The sequence below is a fragment of the Hylobates moloch genome, unplaced genomic scaffold, assembly GCF_009828535.3.
Source record: "Hylobates moloch isolate HMO894 unplaced genomic scaffold, HMol_V3 SCAFFOLD_13, whole genome shotgun sequence".
NCBI classification, from domain to species: Eukaryota; Metazoa; Chordata; class Mammalia; order Primates; family Hylobatidae; genus Hylobates; species Hylobates moloch.
Genome location: NW_026652288.1, coordinates 59142365 through 59155837, shown reverse-complemented (window position 1 = coordinate 59155837; position 13473 = coordinate 59142365). Strand labels below are relative to the sequence as shown.

Below are 13473 nucleotides of genomic sequence, written 5' to 3'. Positions count from 1 at the left end.
AGACGGAGTCTCGCTCTGTCACCCAGGCTGGAGTGCAGTGGCACGATCTCGGCTCACTGCAGGCTTCACCCCCCGGGGTTCATGCCATTCTCCTGCCTCAGCCTCCCAAGTAGCTGGGACTACAGGCACCTGCCACCTCGCCTGGCTAATTTTTTGCATTGTTAGTAGAGATGGGGTTTCACCGTGTTAGCCAGGATGGTCTCGATCTCCTGACCTCGTGATCCCTTTTTGCTTAGGATTGTCTTGGCTATGTGGGCTCTTTTTTAGTTCCATATGAAATTTAAACTAGTTTTTTCTAATTCTGTGAAGAAAGTCAATGGTAGCCTGATGGAGATAGCATTGAATCTATAAATTACTTTGGGCAGTATGGCCATTTTCATGATATTGATTCTTCCTATCCATGAGCATGGAATGTTTTTCCATTTGTTGTGTCCTCTTATTTCCTTAAGCAGTGGTTTATAGTTTTCCTTGAAGAGGTCCTTCACATCCCTTGTAAGTTGTGTTCCTAGGTATTTTATTCTCTTTGTAGCAATTGTGAATGGGAGTTCACTCAAGATCTGTTTCTGTGTTTGTCTATTTTTGGTATATAGGAATGTTTTTGATTTTTGCACATTGATTTTGTATCTTGAGACGTTGCTGAAGTTCCTTATCAGCTTAAAAGAGATTTTGGGCTGAGACAATGATGAGATACCATCTCACACAAGTTAGAATGGTGATCATTAAAAAGTCAGGAAACAACAGATGGTGGAGAGGATGTGGAGAAATAGGAACACTTTTACACTGTTGATGGGAGTGTAAATTAGTTCAACCATTGTGGAAGACAGTGTGGTGATTCCTCAAGGATCTAGAACCCGAAATACTATTTGACACAGCAATCCCATTACTGGGTATATACCCAAAGGATTATAAATCATTCTACTATAAAGGCACATGGACACATACGTTTATTGCAGCACTATGCACAATAGCAAAGACTTGGAACCAACTCAAATGTCCATCAGTGATAGACTGGATAAAGAAAATGTGGCACATATGCATCATGGAATACTATGCAGCCATAAAAAAGGATGAGTTCCTGTCCCTTGCAGGGACATGGATGAAGCTGGAAACCATCACTCTCAGCAAACTAACACAGGAACAGAAAACCAAACACTGAATGTTCTCATTCATAAGTGAGTGTTGAACAATGAGAAAACATAGACACAGAGAGGGGAATGTCACACACCAGGGCCTGTTAGGGGAGAGGGGGCTAGGGGAGGGATAGCATTAGGAGAAATACCTAATGTAGATGATGGGTTGATGGGTGCAGCAAACCACCATGGCACGTGTATACCTATGTAACAACCTGCACGTTCTGCACATGTATCCCAGAACTTAAAGTATAATTTAAAAAAAAGGAATTTCAAATAATCTTTTAAATGTGGTCTCATAAGACAATGTGTGAAGAATCTCAATTAATGGTAGTGGAATAAATGGCTGGTAATTTGAGGAAAAATTCAGTTTTGAGTCATACCTCATATACCACACAGATGCATGCACACCCACAGACACGCACACACACTCTCTCTCTTTTCTTTCTCTCTCCAGTGAAATATTAAGTGAGTTAAATATTTTTACTTAAAGAAGTTATCACTAGTGTCCTGTTTGTCAGTCTTGTTTAATTTGCTAATTATGGAGAAAGAGTGGTGAATTTTATGATGATATTTTCTTCACTTTTCCTCATCACTATTGATTTTCTAGCCTTTAAAGAGTCTTGGATACTATTTTTGGGTGCAAAAGGTTACAGAAAAGAATTTACTGCTGGGCAACTAAAGCAGAGATTTTAAGTCAGTTGTAACCCATGCATGCCCCTTTCTCAAACATTGCTCTGTGTGTTTAAATTATTTAAAATAATGCCAGAAAGGTAATTTGTTTGATGGATTTAAAGAAATGATATCTTGAAAAGGCAGCAATATTATTTTTATTCTAACTTCTTCCCCAAAAATTTATATTGCAGCAAAAATTTATTGTATGGACAAACAATACCTTCATATCAGCTATTTAAAAATAGCTTTCAATGGATTTATCAAAATCACCAGTACAGAACAAAACAGATAATTTATTGTGTGTGCATGTACCATAATAATTACTGGTATATAAATGGTAAAGGAACTAAGAATACTGGGGACAGTGACAGAGTAGATAGGGCCACAAGAAGCACAGATTGAGGAGGACGATGACAAAGAGCTGGAAGTGGAAATATGCATATCAGAGCTTTCACAAAAACATTAAACAAAGTTATTTTAGTTGTAAGTGCCTTATACACTTTTCCTTTAGTAAAATGCTTACTGAAAAAGAAATATTTAATGAAACTAGCTGTTATTATTGTGACTCTTATGGTTAGACAAGTTCTTATCTTGAGGAAATGTCTTATTTCTCACTGGGACCCTTTCAACTGGGCACTTTTCTCTGGTTAATTTTATACTGAATTGTGAACTTACATGCGATAGCTTTGTTGGAGCAATGGACTCAATGTGTTATTGCTTATTTGACTATACTTCTTCTGTACCTGTGAATAGGGGCTTAAAAACCTTGATGTAGCTGAGTAACAGTTACTCTGGAAGTTGGAATATTCCTTCCTTTGGAGGATTTGTTGTACTTCCTAGGAAGAAGTTCCAGAATAAATGTTAGATTGTGATACCCAGGGACTAAATGGAAACATTCAGGGTTTCACAATACTAATCTGCTCGGGGTAAAGAATAGCACCTCCAAACAATCAGCAGGTCTGGGCCATTCTCAAACAGGACAGATTTTGTGAGCCTGGCTGCTTCTGTGTGGATTTATTTTAGAAAGAGCCACAGTCAACAATCAGACAGTCCTACCATGTGGCCACTACTTGCCATCACTATTGGAAATGACTTTTGCATTTTTGTGAACAACCATTTCAAATTTTCTTTTCCTGAAATCAGCATCGCAAACTATCATGAAATTGTGGCATATATCAGCCTTTTTATAAAACATGAAAATCAGACAACTTTAGGTTTTAAAATGTAAAGTATGCCCCCTAAAGCCAAATGATGCCTCATTCATCTCCTGTGGTTCATTATCTATTATTACAATGTTATTTATTAAGTGATTTGAAAATATAAACATGATCACAAAAGCAAATTAAAATACCAAGCCCTAGGACTCAAAGAATTAATGATGAAAAACTATTTCTAAGCAAACATAATCCAGGAAGCATCTCTAGAAAAGCGTGTACTCTGGTTACGAGGAAGGGTTAATGTTTGGAAAACTTCAGGCCACGTTTAGAAAACTCACAGAGAACAGAAGTGAGACGTGTCTCCACAGTTACTGAGGAGGCCAAGGCAATGTGCTTATCTCTTTTCTGAAACACATATGTGCATGCATACAATTAGCAGTCAGCTCAAAATGGAACAGGCTCAAAGGCTCGGGGAGCTGAATTGCCTTTTTAAAGATGAAAAGCTTGGAAAGGAGTCTGTGCTCTCTGAATCTGTCAGTGAGTGGGGGAAGCACACCAGCTTCAATGTAGTGGCTTTTAGGCTTGTCAGAGCCTTTATGTAGCATCATATGCATCTGTCATATTCATATACAACCTCCAGCCCAGCTGGCCATAGTTTGGTCTTTAGAGCACCAGTGGCATGTTTCCCTGTGAACCTGCCCCTCTGCAAGCTCACCTGAGGACTGAGATGGTGGGAGCCACCTCATTAACAAGCCTCATCTACTTTGACTTATTAGTCAAACCCTAATTTACCTTTGTCCCAAATGGATGTATTAGTTGTTTCACTTCAAGATTTTTATATGAAAAGCAGAGAGCTGAAAACTCCCCTAGGGGAATAAAAGGATTATACATGCCAGGAGTGTAATAATAACGGTGTCTTAGCAACAGACACCTGTAGAGGAGAGGATTGCTGAATTTGAAGCTCAACAGATGCCTTTCATTTCCTTTCTTGATTGTTGGCTTTGACGTGTTAGCCAGGATGAAATTTGACCTTCCTTGTGCCTTATCACCTTTTGAGTGCTCCATGGAGCAGAGTTCATCTTCCCATTCTGCTGCTGATCTAATCTTGCAGTGGGTGTATAACCTCCTGGTGACATTGCCTCGCCTCGCTGCTCTTCTTTCCTCCCCAGCCTGGGGTGCCTCTGCAGTGGCACATTCATCACAAGTCATGGTTTTGGGCCCTGAGATAGAGTTTCTTCCCCCAAATCAGAAGCCTCATCTCTCCTGTGTGCTTCTGCTGGGGTGAGACACAGCCTCACTGACTGCTTGGAGAGTGTCTCCTTACTGTGTCTGTGGGTCAGGAATCTGGTTGTGGAATAGCTGCATTCCAATAGGAACTGACATCCTATTACTTTTGCCGTAAACTGTTGGTTACAAGCAAATCACTAGGTCCAGCCCACACTAAACCTCAGGGGATTACACAAAGGCATGGCTAGCAGGAGATAGATATCATAGGGGACCATTTTAGAGACTGACTCCCACAAACGATGAGTATTATATGTAGTTAATTAACCCACTTCAGCCACGTACAGATAAACTGTATCAGGTTGAAGGACAAGAGTAGAGAAAGTTAGGGTAGTAAAAATCTATAGTGTAGGAACTGTGTATGAGTGATTGTGAAAAACCCATAAGCTGTCACACATTTCTTTTACTTTTCTTTACACCAGAGCTTTCATATAGGTACATGGTAGGGTTATTGTCCAATTTAATAGATGGGAATAGTGTAAATCAATCATTACAGCACAATATGGTACAATTTGTAACAAAAAAATTTGCAGAGAGCTGTGGGGAGCTCAGAGAAGACAGTGAGTCATCTGGCTGAAACCTGGGTATGGCCACACATCACCAACTAAGTGACATTGAAATTGAGGTTTTTAAGGATGAACAGACATTTCAAGAGAGAAAGAAGTGAGAGAAGACATTTCAAGAAGCAGGAAGAGTAGGTTGTTGTATAATAGCAAATGTAGTGTGAATGGAATTGTAAGAGATAAAGCCAGAAAGTCTTACAGAAAATTCTAAGACACATTTATGGTTTCTGAAACATTTCTGTCAGTCTATAGACATTCTAATTAAAATGTGCAACTTAAGTGTTAATGCTTTATTTTGTCTTTGTTGTATGTTATTTTTCTTTTTTGCTGAAAAATTGTTTGTTAAATTGATAAGACTTCTGATCATCAATGCAGGCCTAGTATTAAGGTGATATGGTATTACATTTCAAAGAAGGCAGAAGGTTTTGTTGGTGTTCTTGGAACTCCATGAAAGCAAATTTTCAGTGTGGCCTAGTGAGAACTGATTTTAGAATTTTTCTCAAAAATTCATTACCATTAAGTTGTTATCTGAGGAATTTAAAAAATGATTGCAAAAATATAGTAAACTACAACAACTAACAACAACAACAACAACCAGAATACAGGAAATGGCATAGAATCTCTTTAGTTTGTGCAAATCAAATCATGATTTTTCCCTGGCCCCCATTTCTCCAGGATCATTTTGTGGCATTTTACCTTGTGGATAATAACTCACTCAGGCTTCTTAGATTTGAATTCTTCTTCTACTATCCACTAGTTGTGATGATGGACAATTTGTCTAACTCTTTAATCTCAGTGTCTTCATCTTTAAAATGGAATGATGTTACATACCTTATATGTTGTTTTATAACAGAATAAGAAAAAAGCATGTAAAGTAGTTAGTATGATACGTGGAACATAATAAGCACTCAGTAAATAATACTTGGTATTATTGTTGGTATTTGTGGTAGGTGGAATAAAAACCCTCCAAAAATGTTCACGTCCTAATCCCCAGATCTGTGAATAATATGCTATGTTACATGGCACAAGGGACTTTTCAGATATGATTAAGGTTAAGGACCTTGAAATGAGGAGCTTATCCTGGATTTATCCAGGTGGTCCCAATCTAATCACATGAGTCCTCAGACGAAACTTAAGAGGGAGATGTGACTATGGAAGACTGGTCAGAGACATGCAACCTTACTGGATTTGAAAATAGATAAGGAGTCATGAGCAGGAACATAGACATCCTCTAGCAGCTGGAAAAGGCAAGGAAACAGATTCACCACTAGAGCCTCCAGGGAGAAACGCAGGCCTGTGGACACTGTGATTTTAGCCTAGTAGATGTATGTTGGACTTCTGACCTATGGAACTATAAATAAATATAGTTCAAGCTACCAGGTTTAATTTGTTATGGCAACAATAGAAAAATAATGCACTATTACTATTAGCTAACACTTGACTTGTCCATAACTATATTTAAAAATGATTTTTAGTTCCCATTGTTCCCTAATGATTGAAGAGAATAAATAATTCTGGAGCAAGTTTGGTGTTTGTAGAGAGAGTTAGAGGGATAGTCTGTTGAGGAGAAGAGAATCCAGTTCATATTTATGCCTAAATTCCTCACTTTAATGATTGAGTTGCTTTTTCCATATTTGGTTTTTGCTGTAAAAATGAGAGGTGCTCAACATTTTTAGAACATTTTCATTGTCTGTTTCCAGTGAACACAAAAACACAAACACAAAATCACACAGAAATAGACTATACATTCACCCAACATATAGTATATAAAATAAATGTATAGCACATTTCTCATCTGCCCTTTTTTTAGGAGATTCTGAACTTAATAATGTGGAGGAAGTTCACAGAAAATAATTTTGGAAACTATCAAAAGTGTAGATTTAGATGGTTATTGGGGGTATCGTTGTTGTCATAATCTTCAGAATGCAGGATTGTTGAGAATGACTTTTTAATTCAGGAGTACTCTATGCCAGCAAGGCTATTTCTGAGCCATCCATTAGTGACCTATGGGCCACAATTAGCTCTCAGTGGGGATTTATTTGGCTTTTGGGTGTCTTAATTATTCAACACTTAAAAATTCAAAATATTTTGTCATTAAAATCTGGATTTCCAGCCAGATTTTCAGATTAATCCCTATTAATTTTGGATCTGCATTGCTGTAGCTCAACTATCAATTACAGCTGAAATAGTAACAACCTTCTTAGAAGAAGGTCTCCCCTCTCCTAGTCACTGAGATTCATCAGTTCCAGTAGAAAAACATGTTCAGATAAATACTAGGAATTCTTATAGCCAGTCTATTTCACCCATTTGCTTTATCTGTCTGACCCACAAATTGGAGCATTTTTAGCTTGTAACCCGTGATTTATGGTGTTCAAGGGATCATAAATATGATCATCTTAAACCATGGAGATTTTAATATAAGAATTAATGTCAAAGGTTTGTCTTCTTTATGAGTCATATTCCTACTAGATTCACAAGTCACACTGAAATAAACCCCAGAAGAACCAGTAGACACTTCAATAAATTTTGAATCATCTACATTAGTTTTCCTTTCAAAATTAAATTATAATAACCTTAAATAGTATAGTCACAGAGAGAATATATATATCATTATAGTGTAGGATCAGCTGACCAATTTTAAAATCTAGAAGTTTAATTTATTGCAAAGTTTATAAAGAAAAAATTGTTTAGATCAACAAACACACAAGATTTGTCAGTAAAGTAGAAACTATCCATGGAAGTGAAACTATTGAATACTGGATTTTGTTTTGGCTTTTAATAGCTTTGGATTTTTAGTCTACTTATGTTACCATAAAAAAATTCCATTGACTGCGTGTCTTAAACCAGTGATCCCCAACCTTTTTGGCACCAGGGACTGGTTTCATGGAAGACAGTTTTTTCCATGGACAAGTGGGGTGGGGTAGAGATGGTTTCTGGATGAAACTGTTCCACATTAGATTCTCATAGGAGCGTGCAACCTAGATCCCTTGCATGTGCAGTTCATAATAGGGTTCGTGCTCCTATGAGAATCTACTGATGCTGCTGCAGTAATGCTTGTTCACCTGCTGATCACCTCCTGCTGTGTGGCCCAGTTCCTAACAGGCCACAGACTGGTACCAGTCCATGGCCTAGGCCTTGGGGACCCCCGGCTTAAACAACAGAAATTTATTTTACTTTTTCGCTTTTCTGGAGCCTAGAAGTCCAAGATCAAGGTTCAGGGCAATTTAATTTCTGGTGAGGCTCCCTTCCTGACTTGCAAACAGTTGTCTTTTCACTGTGTCCTCATGTGGCCTTTAGGAGCAGGCAAAGAAAGAAAGACAGAGACTTCTCTGGTATCTCTTCTTATAAGGACAATTAACCTATTGGATCAAATTAACGGATCAGCGCCCCACCCTTATCTCTTTATTTAACCTTAATTACTTCCTGAAAGGCCCCATCTCCAAATACAGCCACATTGGGGTTAGGGCTTCAACATATAAATTTGGGGGCGGGGCTGGGCACGGTAATAATCCCTGTAATCCCAGCACTTCAGGAAGCCGAGGCAGGCAGATCACTTGAGGCCAGGGGTTCGAAACCAGCCTGGCCAACATAGTGAAACCCTATCTCTACCAAAAATACAAAAATTAGCCGGGCGTGGCGGCAGGCACCTGTAATCCCAGCCACTCTGGAAGCTGAGACAGGACAGAATTGCTTGAATCTAGGAGGCGGAGGTTGCAGTGAGCTAAGATCACATCACTGCACTCCAGTCTTTTTTTTGAGATTCCGTCTCAAAAAAAAAAAAAAAAAAAAATTGGGGAGTGGAAGCAGGTAAAAACATTCAGTTCATAACAGTCAGTCTGTTCTTCAATATCTTCAATAGATGCAATATCTTTTAAAAGGGAATAGCAGTCAATGACTTGTAAGGAGGTAACAAGATATTATAAGAATAAAATGTAATTATCCAAGGGAATACATCACCTAGATTCATTTTGCAGGATTTCATTGTAAGTTAATCAATGAAAGAGAGTATGTTACAATTTGCAACTCCTTTGCGAGAGGAGTGCAGCCCGAGGCTGTAGGTTTTAGCTTGCCTGATATTAATGACATTTTTTATTTTATTCAGCTTCCCTTTACACACATTGTAATTAGTGGTATTACCCTTCCTTTAGCAGTAATTCTTTCCACATTCCTATGCAGAATTTGATGAGTCCAGTGATAAACAACTGATAGCACTTAGTGGGAAAAGCCCTGTGCGGCTGCCAACTAAATGCTCCTGTGATCACAGGCAACTCTCAGTCTTTTTGAATCTCAGTGTCCTGTTAGCAAAAAGGGAAAGTATGATTTCTTTGTTTGTAGTCAAGGTTTTCAGTTGCAAATAATAAGAAAAACTGGTTGTCTTAAGCTTAAAGAGATTTCCTGGCAGGGTATGGGGGCCCAAAGAATACACATAAAGCTTGAGGAGCAGTCTGGAAAATGTGCAGAGACCAAGTCATCTCTGAAGGCTTCAATGCTGTGACAGTCTTCTCAGGATGGGACAATTATAGCATGTATCACCCCTGCCAGTGGGGACCACTGCAGGATGTGGGGACACACAGCACTGAAAGTGAATTCCAACTATCTCTTTGCCTTCCCCTCACTCACTCTACATTCAGAATTCCTGGGCAGAAATTGTATTGATTTATGTTGCAAGACCGTGGATTTGCCTAGTGGCAGCAGGTTGATGGGACAGAAAGCATCTTGTCTCTTTTGGCTTCTGTAGTGGCAGGGGCACCCTGCCTTCTACCTAGAATCACACAGTGGGTGATGTTTCCAAAATAGAGAGGTGGTTCAGATGCTGGATTACCAAAGCAGGCAGGCAGGCAGGCAGACAAGAAGCAGGGAGGGAGGGAGGGAGAGAGGAAGAAAGAAGGAGAAAAATAAGGAAGGATCTACATTGTCCTTTCTCCTTAATCTGCTTGGTTAGTGTGCAGTTCTATGACAAGATTATACGTCAAAGAATGTTCAAAGCATTATGAAAATATAAGATGGCATTGTGGCCAGGCACAGTGGCTCAAGCCTGTAATCCCATCACTTTGGAAGGCCAAGGTGGGCGGATTGCGTGAGGTCAGGAGTTCGAAACCAGTCTGGCCAACATGATGAAACTCTGTCTCTACTAAAAATACAAAAAAAAAAAAAAGCTGGGCATGGTCACGGGCACCTGTAATCCCAGCTAGAACCACTATGAGGAGGGGGTTGCAGTGAGTGTGATCACCCATGATCCAGCCTGCAACAAGAGCAAGCTCTGTCTCAAAAAATAAAAAAAAAAAAAATATAGATGATGATTTTTTCTGCTGCCACAATCTCATTCAAGCTTCCTTTTTTACCTGGAAATTTAGTATGATATATACTACTTGTAATCTCTGTGTTTTTTTTTTTTTTTTTTGAACGGATTTTGCCCCCAGGCTGCGTGTCATCAGGCTCCGCCTCCCGGGTTCACGCCATTCTCCTGCCTCAGCCTCCCGAGTAGCTGGGACTACAGGCGCCCGCCAACACACCCGGCTAATTTTTTGTATTTTTAGTAGAGACGGGGTTTCACCGTGTTAGCCAGGATGGTCTCGATCTCCTGACCTCGTGATCCGCCCGCCTCGGCCTCCCAAAGTGCTGGGATTACAGGCTTGAGCCACCGCGCCCGGCCATTCTCTGTAAGTTTTTGCCTCTTCATTATGACCTCAATTTTGTCACCAGCTTTGTCTTCACATGCTGTGTAGTTGTTTCCCTCTCTAGAAACTTCACTGACTTCTCATCGCCCGCAGAGTAACACTCACACACCTTAGCAGAGCAGTCTTCCTTTCTAGTTTCATGTCTTTTTACAGCTTCTGTATCCTCAAACCACAGGCTTCTGCTTTGCAAAACTATTATAGTAGAACTTGTTAAGGTACCACACTGTAATTCAAATGCTGATGTAGCTGGATCCAGCCCCCTTAACCTGGGGTGAACTAAAGGTCTTAGCTTTTTTGGGCTGAGGGAGGAAGAAGGGAAGTAGGAAGTGACTGACTGACTCATGATCATTTGAGGATTTAGCAGTTAAATTCAAAACATATTTAACATTGCAAGGATTTGACAGAAGGCATATGCTGAACCTTCTTTATAGTGGGAGGAAGCTTCAGTGCTTCCAACACGTGTCATTCCCAGAGTCTAGCCCTATAACTCTCCCCATCTGCTTCTGCCCACCTCTTCCGCACAGTGGAGCCACCTCCAGGCATGGTGACCTGTGCAGCAATCTCCACTGCTCTCTTCTACTTTGAGTCAGAAAACTGAATAGCTACACTGCCTAAAACCCAAGAGTGGCAAGGGCAGCTTTACCCTCACCTTCCAACCACATGGTGCATCACCTAGTAACTGGACAACCAATTGAAAAATGTTTTTTGTCATTAATCTCATAACATTTCTACCTTTATTTTACTAGATTGGATTTTGAGACCCCAATTATCCCATTATGGCAAGTTTTATTATACATTTTCTAAGAATGTCTTAGCTGATGTGGTTTTCATTGGCCAGACCAGCCATCTTTTTTTTTTTTTTTTCACTTATTGAAATTCTATTCACCTTCTGCTTAATAAACAGCTCCCAGTTGTATAAGTTTCTTTGTGTCTTCTCATTAGAAAGTGGGATAATTTAACAGCCAATGGATCGAAACTCAAGTGGATTTAGTATTCACCTTCTTAGTCACAGAATGACATTTTCAATAGATTTTTTCATCTGCATTTCTATAGCTCCTACTTAAATCTGTTTGATTTTGTATTAGTTATTTACACATCCATCTTCCCCTATTAAATTATATGTTATTTGAAGACAGGCTGTATGTCTTTTTCATCTCTATGCAGCAGATATCCCTGTTGCATAGACAAGAAAGCTAAATCTCAGAGAGGTTGAATAACTTGCTTAAGTTGTCAGGTTTTCTAAGTGGAGGAACCTTATTCAAATAGGGAGAGGAAAAAACATTTGGCTACTCTTCTTCCATCACTTTAGGGAAAGCAAAACCATTCCTAGAATTTATGTGATCTAGACATGTGGTTGTAAACTTTGGCTAACTCAGACTCATCCTCAAATTTGTGTTCTTTAGGTTATATATCAGTGCCAGTCCCGGATGGATTTGTGTAGGGGCCCTGCTACCCACTCCTTGGCATTTCCCTCTATGCTCTTGGTTTTTGGTGTCCTCAAATTCTAGGTGTTTAGAATGCATATGTGCTATTGCACTGTGGAAGGTTGTCTTGAGCAGAACGCCCCAGGATCTGTGCTTACTATGTGCTGGACACAATGCTTACAACCCTTTATATACATTTTTTATTTAATCTTATTAACCATCTTTTAGGTCAGTACTATTGTTGTCTCCATTTTATGTGTGCGGAAACTGAAGCTAGAGAAGTTCAAGTAGCATCCCAAATTTGTAAGCTTTTAAGTAGTAGGACTACTTAGGGAAGCAAAATTAAAGTATCTCAGTAGTATTTTGACTTAGCATTCAAAATAGTTACATTGCCTAAGAGTGATTTGTAAGCTCCATTCACTCAACTTTTTCTCTGACTTCTTTCCTTAAGTTGAACTTTTCACTTCACATTCACTAGGCAGTACAGTAGTCCCCTCTTATCTACAGTTTCGCTTTCTGTGGCTTCAGTCATCTGTAGTCAACCAAAATCTGCAACAATCCAAAAATGGTTGAGTACAGTATAATAAAATATTTTGAGAGAGAGAGCACACTCACATAACTTTGATTACAGTATATTGTTATAAGTGTTCTATTTCATTATTGTCACTAATTTCTTACCATGCTGAATTTGGACATTAAACTTTATCATGAGTATGTATTTATAAGAAAAACATAGCAGATATAGGGTTTGGTACTATTTGTGGTTTCAGGCATTCACTGCAGGTCTTGGAACATATTCCCCATCAATAAGCAGAGACTATTCTGTTGTATTGTCCACAAGATCACTCTAGAGCCCAATCACTTGTGTTTGAATTCTGGTTATGCAGCTTATTAACTGTGTGACCTTTTGGAAGTTGCTTAACTCTCAGTTCTTCCACTTGCCTTATATAAAATGGGAAGGAAAGTAATATCTCACACTTGCTGTAAGGATTAGATGAGTTAATATATATGTGAGATATTTTCAGTAGTGCCTAGAACAAGTGGTTTTAAAAAAATACATATTTATTAGCTGCTATTTGGAAGGCATATGCTTGATGCTATGGAGGATAAAAAAAGACATATACCCTTGCAGACTTTATAATCCATGAAGGGAGGTAGAAATGTTTTTATTTAGTCATTCAACTAAAATTAATAAAAGACAAAGTGAATTGATTGCTAAACAGTTATAAGCTATGTGCTATGGTCATTTGCTTATATAAAATTCTAATGATGGATGCAAGATGAGGGTAAAAAGAGTATAATATACTATAATATACTGGATAAACATTGGCTGGAGTTAGGAATTAAGGAGTGTATAGACAGATGTATCACATACTAACGGGGAAACTCAACCAGTTATTAACCCTCCCTGACACTCTCTTTTGGTAAAATGGAAAAATTATACCTACCTTTTAAAGGCATTTTAAGGATTAAAAATATTAAAAGGTATTTAAAGTGCTTACAGGATTGGCTGTGAAATAACATGTGGTTGATTAGATAATATGAAATTCTATTACTCAACT

At 38.8% G+C, this 13473-nt stretch overlaps 1 protein-coding gene across 3 annotated transcripts in view; it reads left to right on the top strand.

The window, feature by feature from the left end:
• The window catches only part of NELL2 (neural EGFL like 2), a 369728-nt gene that overhangs the window by 210970 nt on the left and 145285 nt on the right, over positions 1 to 13473 (top strand). The gene's annotated exons all lie outside the window — the stretch shown is intronic.